We start from the raw sequence: 8157 nt of genomic DNA, 5'->3' as shown, positions 1-8157 counted from the left end.
CTCGGCTTTGCAAGCTCGCTCAACAAGTACCACAAATTCTCGGATTTCCAAGATGCCAACATACAGCTTTATATCATCATTTAGTCCATCCTCGAAACGTTTACACATTACGGCTTCTGATGAAATGCATTCTCGTGTGTACCGGCTAAGCCTCACAAATTTCCGTTCATAGTCGGTAACCGACATGGAACCTTGTTTGAGTTCAAGAAATTCCTTCCGTTTTTGGTCAATGAATCTTTGACTGATATACTTCTTTCGAAACTCGGTTTGGAAGAACTCCCAAGTTACTTGCTCTCTGGGCACGACGGAAGTCAACGTGTTCCACCAATAGTAGGAAGAATCACGTAGCAAGGAGATAGTACACTTTAGGCACTCATCGGGTGTGTAAGATAGTTCATCTAGTACACGGATAGTGTTGTCCAACCAAAATTCAGCTTGCTCGGCATCATCGCTATCCGTAGCCTTAAATTGAAGAGCCTGTGTTTTGGATTCTATCAACTGGGGCTTATTTGACCTTATTTGGTCGATTCTTTGGAGGCATTGTAGGTGCGGGGTGGTATTTGTCGGGAATGGAGGTTGTGGAGCAATTTGTATTAGTTCGAATGTATTGGTTGAACCAATCATTCATCACGCTATAAAAAGCTTGCCTAGCCTCATCATTCGGATTGCTAGCAATAGGTTGAGAGTCCGCCGATATTTGTCCCTTGTCTTGGGAATAGGCGTTACACTCTCAAGATCATCACTACCGCTTCGGTCGGGATCGGGATCCATTACTATAAATAAACATATTTGCAAATGTCGAAATCACCACACTATCAAATAATCACATAAAATGGCATGTATAGCTAAACCCAACGCATTACGGTAGTCCTAGAATCGACTAAACCGTAGCTATGATACCAATAAAGCTGTAACACCCGTGCAGAGACCGTTCTTAGGAGTCGGACACGAGGGTTAACGGCTTAATCCACTTACTTGCAGTTCATTTTAAAAATTTCAGACGGTAGGCTAAGCGTGTCCTTGTCACCTTAAAAATCATATCTTGAGTTCCACAACTGGAAAATCAGTTTCGTGATTTTTCCTAAAACTAGACTCATATATACATCTACAATTTTTTCTAGAATTTTGGTCGGCCAATTAGTACAGTTTATTAGTTAAAGTCTCCCATGTTACGGGGATCGACTACACCGACCTTTGCGCATTACGACTTGGATAACTCCTGTCACAGGCTTCAATCTTGATGCCGTTTGTTTCTACAGAAACTAGAATCGAAAAGGAATCTGTACATATATGGCATGACTTCAAGTTATCTCTGGTCAATTTATAATGAATTTCCAAAGTCAAAATAGGGACTCCAAAACCGTTCTGGCCCTGTCTCACAAAAACTTAAATATCTCTTAACATACTGTTCATATGATCGTTTTGTTATTTTCCTAGGAAAATAGACTCGTCAAGGTTCGTTTACATAATTTATTCACTATTTAATTCCATTCCTACTATTTTTAGTGATTTTTCACATCCACGTCCACTGCAATTGTCAAGATCTGTCTTTAAGGTAGGCTTTACCTATTTCATAGTTTCCATGATTCAACTAGCCCTTTAACATAAATAGCACAAAATATAATCATGATTAACCATCCCAACGGCTAATCGTTTCCAAACATTTCCATGCCTCTTAATGAACAAGATACAATGATTATAATACCATGCCCAAAGTATACTTAAGCCATTTTCGCATGGCTATCCAAATTTACACAAAACCGAAAGGTACATGACCTACAACAAAAGGGTAGTCCTATACATGCCATTTCAAAGTTCAACCAAAAATATACCAAAAGGAGCTTTGATAGTGTGGGTGACTTGACTTCAAAAAATCCCGAGTCCAGATAGTGAAGAACCAAAATCTATAAAGCAGAGAATCAAAGAAAGCGGAGTAAGCATTTAATGCTTAGTCGGTTTGAGTCATAATTTAGAAGCAACCAAAGTATAGCATTCATGTAGCTAAGCAGATAATTTCATATGCACAAATTCTCAATATCATACTTACTTCACATTACCAACCCTTATATTCATACACAAAGATCAACTTAGCCAAAGGCGGTAGCTCATTTATCAAGCGGCGCATACTTATTTGTAAGGGCTCGACTAATTGAGCACATCTGAAACATACCTCATTGTTGGGATTTCACAAGCGTATTAACGAAATTTTTACAGCAAGATCATTCATTCCCGAATCACGTACCTTTGGAGTTTAACCGGATATAGCTACTCATTCAAATGCCTTGGGACATAGCCGGTTATAGTAACTCGCACAAATACCTTGAGGACTTAACCGGATTTAATAACTCGCACCATGCCTTGGGCTTAGCCCGAATTAGTAACTCGCACAAATGCCTTGGATCTTAGTCCGGATTTAGTCACTTAGCACAAAGCCTTGGGACTTAGCCCGGACATCATTGAATAACCATGCACATTTATCAATAAATCATGACACATTCAGTATTTCATTTTCGTTAGCAAAACTCTAACACGAGGCACTTATCACACTTGCAATTTCGGCTCAATAGCCACACACAAATAGCATGATTTTGATTTGCTTAAAAGCGTGATCTAATCAAATCATAATCTAAGTTCCATTACTCAAAACTTACCTCGGATGTTGTCGAGCGGCTTCAACGACTATTCGATCACTTTTCCTTTCCTTATCCAACTGTGGTCCTCTAAGCTCTTGAGCTAATTCAAACAAATTTAACTTATTAAAGTCTCATTTTGCTAGCTTATGGCCGAATATGACAAGGAGTTTGATAGGTCATATGGCCACCTTTTAGCTCAAATACACAATGATCATACGCATTTTTAATCACATCAAACAATTTAATACAATTGATTCGAACATCAAAAGAGAAGCTCAAGGTACTTAGCCCATATATACATTAGACATTAGAGTCACATATGTACAAAATCATGAATCGAATTCAACATACTAGCTAATATTTCCCCTTAGCCGAATTTTCTAAGTCAAGCTAAAGCCATCAATAGGCTACCTATGGCCCAACATACACATCAACTCATGTACTCATTCACGTGGCCGAACATACACATCTATGCTAAGGCCGATTGCAACACTTAATACATTCTACAAGTATGGCCACTTGTATTGACTAAACACCATTTGTTTCAAGTTCAAAACTTGGCTAATACACATATATACACTATTAAAGCATCCTCTCCCTTTCCATTAATTCAACACATGCATTACCCATAATATACAAAATTATATTCGGCCTTAGCACACAACTTGCTAGCCGATTCTTCTCCATCTAGCAACTAATGCACATACGAGCTCATTTGTTAGACTCTACTTCATCTAACAACAACCTTATTTCTCTTCTATTTCCTACCATGGCCGAATGCTCAAGATACCTCAATATCAAAACTTTTAACTTGGGTTGCTTAAAGAGCTTGGTGATGAGTTCAAATTTATCTAACACCTCAAGCAACATAACACATCCCTTAATCTAGTGAACCACCATAACATCAAACACCAACCAAGAAAACAACACCCAAGGCCGAGTATCATCTTCATCATACATGGTCTTACACTGGCACACAAATCTCATGTATTGCCATGGTCCAACCATAGTCTTTTCCATGAATTCATTAGTGAACGATCGTACTCATTCCCTGCGTTCCACCCAATTTGATCTTTCATTACAACTTTCATGCTATTGTGACATTTATGATTACATGGCGAGATTATAAAGCATAACATTATTGCATATTGACTTCATCAATCTAGACATAAATGTCAACCTCATGTATATCTTGATTATTAATCATGCAATAAAAGCATTCATACATACATTACGTCATTTCGAGGCAAATTTCTTTCTTTTCCTAAACACTTGACCAAATCAAGTTGGACATTTAACATCGTATGAATACTAACATGCATAAAAGCGCTTTTCACAACTTAAGCTGTGTTTTACTCCACTATTTCACATTCTTTATCTCAAGAGTATCACATAATGAAAACTAGTTCATATAAAAAAATCATGGATTTCTTTTCATACCTTTCCAAATTTTCAGCATATCATAAGCATGATTCAATAATCTCAACTTGACTCTTATCTCTATCAAGATTTGCTCGGTTGGAACTCATTCCTGTCTTAATCAACAGTTTTGTTAGGTAGAAAGATATCACACTATCACGAGTAATAGTATGGCATGTATAACTAGACTCTCTTACGCTAGGTTAGTCAGAACCGACTAAACCATGCTCGATACCACTAAATGTAACACCCTCGCCCGCATCCGACGCGGGGCGAGGTTCGAGGTGCTACGACTTTTACTAACACTTCCATACTAAGCAGGCCATGAAATCTCAAATAATTAAAAACTTTTCTTTTCACATGCAATTTGTCCCTTATGCGAGCTTACGAGGCCCAATACATGCATTCGGGGCGGTTCGGGACTCAATCGAGAACTCATGAAAAACTTAGAAAAATCTCTTGCGTTAAGGCTTCACACGCCTATGTGTTCAGCCGTGTGGCGAAATAGTCTAATTATCAAGCCTTTTGTCACTCTCACACCACATGCATAGATACATACTTATCCAATAACATACAACGTGGCATAAATGAGCTCTTAAACATCTACAAACATGTTATGCTCAAGTTATTTTCTTATGCAATAAATATTATAGAATTTGCCCATATCATTACCACATACTAGACATAACTATCATTACATCACAAACCATTCATGAAGCATTATTAACTATTTACCAATCACTTAATCCTGCATTAGTTACTAGCTCATCAATGAATCTCAATTCAATCTCTAGGCATACATGTTGTAAGCCACATCACAAGAGATAATAACATACATGCATAAGAATAATCATATGGGCCCATAATGTCATTAGCCGACATAGGCCAATTTACATGACTAATACTACCTTAATAACAAGCCAATGAATTTGGCTAAATCATAATATTACATACTCACATTAAAACCCTATACATGCCATATACTCGAATCACTTGAGTTTACTTACTCCGATAACGTTAACTCGATAGGGTGATAATATCTCTGATGGCCTCCAACCCGAGCTAACCTGGAAACTCTAGAAAACATGGGAAAGAAGGGGGGTAAGCTTTCGCTTAGTAAGTTCATATGAAAACAATAAGCAACTCATTAACTTGTTTTATCAATGTTTACAACATATCTGGAGCTACGAAACTCCGAATTAATTTCCGTTAATTTTTCCTGAAACTAGACTTATTTTCCTTTCTTCCATAAAATTTTCAGAATTTTTGGTTAAGCCAAATAGTACAGTTTATTAGTTAAAGTATCCCCTATTTCAGGGTATGACCACTCTGATCCCTGTGCACTACAAACCGAATTTCTCCCTGTACAAAATTCCAACGACCATTCCGTTTGTTTCCCATACAAATAGACTCAATAAGGAATCCATTCATGTAAGGTATAACTCTTAATAATTTTTGTACAATTTTTGGTGAATTTCTAAAGTTAGAACAGGGGATCTCGAATTCATTCAGACCCTGTTTCACAAGAATTCAAATATCAAACAATATGGAATTCTTTTTCTTCCTCTGTTTCTTTCATGTGAAAATAGACTCATTAAGATTTAATCCCATATTTTATTCTGCCTCTAACTCATTTTCCACTATTTTTAGTGTATTTTCAAAGTTACACTACTGCAGTAACTCAAATCATCAAGGCTAAATTACTCATTCATGATCATTGTTCATAATATTAATACAACACCATTTTATCCATCATGGTAAGAACACATATTATGCATCATAGATCATCACATATCAAGGCATTCTCATAGGATTAGTATACATACTTGCACAACTCGTAACATAACTCGAGTGCATACTCACCAATGACTTACCTCATTGAGACCATCATTAACTCTTTCCTTGGATTGCCCATTGAACACTTGGAATACTAATTAGATACTCGGAAAAGCCTTTGCACATAAGTGCATCAATTGTAGCTAAAGCTACCTCATATCTCATGACATTTAAACGCTCACTCTCGAGCTAGTCATCTAGACTCATAATTCCTAGTGACATGTCACTCGTATCCTATTCTATTCCTAAGGTTCAAACGGGATTTTTCCTCGTCTATTAAGGCTTTGTCTTATCATATTTCTATTAATTACATACACATTAATATTTGTACAATTCATGCAATGATAACATTTAAATACATGTATAGCATGGTATTGTTTACATACGAACTTACCTCGATACCACAAATGTGAAAAGGACATACTCGTCCGTAAATCGATTTCTTTCCGTTCTAGGTCCAAGTCTCAATTTTCATCATCTATAACATCACATTTAGCCTACCAATCAGTCACAATATTCATATGGGTCTAAAATCATATTTTTACAAATTTTCATTTTGACCCCTAAACTTTTGCATATTTGCACTTTTGCCCCAATGCTCATAAATTAATTTTATTCAATTTCTATAAGGTTTAAGACATGCTGAACATTTTCTCTTCTATGGCAACTCCAAATTTTCACTAATTCACACACTTATGACCAATTTGTAATTTTCACAATTTAACCCCTTTTGACATTTTTACGAAATTCATTGAATAAAACTCATATTTAACACATCAAACATTCATTATCCACTATAAATCATCAAAACACAACCATATCATGAATGGGTAATTTTTAAACTCTAATTTCTCTTCAATCAATTGGTAGAAATAGAAAATTTAAGCTTAGGGATCTCAAAATACGAAAATCATTAAAAGCGGGACAAAACCGTACCTATATAAGCCATAAAAGCTTGGCGAATGGAGCTCATCCATGGCTGCTATTTTCTGTTCTTTCCACGGTTGAAGAAGAAAGAATGAAAAAAATGATAGCTTTTATCATTTGTCTTATTAGGTTATTTTAATTAATTTACAAAATTACCCTTTTATTTCAACCAAATTTCAAAACTACCAAACAAATATCCATTCACTAACTTATTAAAGGAATAATTGTCACATAAGGACTTTCAATTTAAAACTCATAACAATTAGGCACCTCATATATAAAGAACTCAACTTTTGCACTTTTTACAATTTAGTCCTTTTGACAAAATTGAGATCTCAAACGTCAAAATTTTCGAATGAAATTTTTACGAAATATTTTCATAAATTTATAGACTATAAAAATATAATAAAATATTTTTTTTCTCGTCGGGTTTGTGGTCCCGAAACCACTGTTCCGACTAGACCCAAAATCGGGCTATTACATAACCAATGAGCGTTCGCTTGCTCACAAGTCCTCGAAATGCCAGAATTTCAGCATTTCGGCTTTTCGGCATTTATCGATTTAAGCTACGAAAGAAGGTTCGTTACACACCTGGTTCGTGATATTCCTCGACGAGATCTCCTACACGATTTCTCCTATAATCAACCGTTTATAGATCAGCTTACAATAATTAAACCAAAACGATAACCATCTATTATCAACACTTACACATTCGGCCACCATCCATAATGGCCATAGAATCCATAGCTTTGCCGAAGTTGATGACTAGATCTAGCCACTCCGATGTTCCAAGCTAATCCAAGTCGACCCTACACCTTGCTGCTCCTCCACTATACAAACCATAAAAAGACGTAAGGGAAAACCCAATAAGGCCTCTACCCATATTCGGCCACCTCCCTAAACTATAGGGGTTTCATCTTTTGTCAACATTTACCATAGGAATCGTTTAGAGTTTGAGCACTTACCACAGTCTCTCTTCTTGAATCCGTTTATGCCTAGAAAATAAGGGAATTGACCACTAAAAAGTGAAAAGAAAAAAAAAGGGGTTGCTGGTCAACAAAGAATCGACACCACCTAGCTTCACAGATTTCGGCTTTTGCGGTATTTTGGCAAAAGTGAAGGTAGGGGAAAGAAACAATAGATGAATGGAGGGAAGTAGTAGGCTGGTTTGGAAGAAGGAAAAGGAAGAAAAGATGAAAGGAGAGATGGTAGATTCGGCTGAAAAAGAAAAAGAGAGAAAAGACTAAACAAATGGAAGAAAACGGCACAACCTAGACCCTAATGCCAAAAATCCCCAACTAAAACCACTCTGTCGAAATCCCCTCTCTAATCCCTTCAAATC

At 36.5% G+C, this 8157-nt stretch overlaps 1 long non-coding RNA gene across 1 annotated transcript; it reads right to left on the bottom strand.

The window, feature by feature from the left end:
• Positions 1 to 4611: 4611 nt before the first annotated feature.
• On the bottom strand, positions 4612 to 6370 carry LOC128294193 (uncharacterized). The gene is made up of 2 exons (XR_008284495.1): positions 6283 to 6370; positions 4612 to 5128 (listed from the first exon to the last, which is right to left on the bottom strand). It is a non-coding gene; the product is annotated as an uncharacterized LOC128294193 (long non-coding RNA).
• Between the last annotated feature and the right edge of the window lie 1787 nt (positions 6371 to 8157).

This window comes from Gossypium arboreum, chromosome 6, assembly GCF_025698485.1.
Source record: "Gossypium arboreum isolate Shixiya-1 chromosome 6, ASM2569848v2, whole genome shotgun sequence".
Classification (NCBI taxonomy): Eukaryota; Viridiplantae; Streptophyta; class Magnoliopsida; order Malvales; family Malvaceae; genus Gossypium; species Gossypium arboreum.
This window is presented reverse-complemented; position numbering and strand designations above follow the sequence as displayed.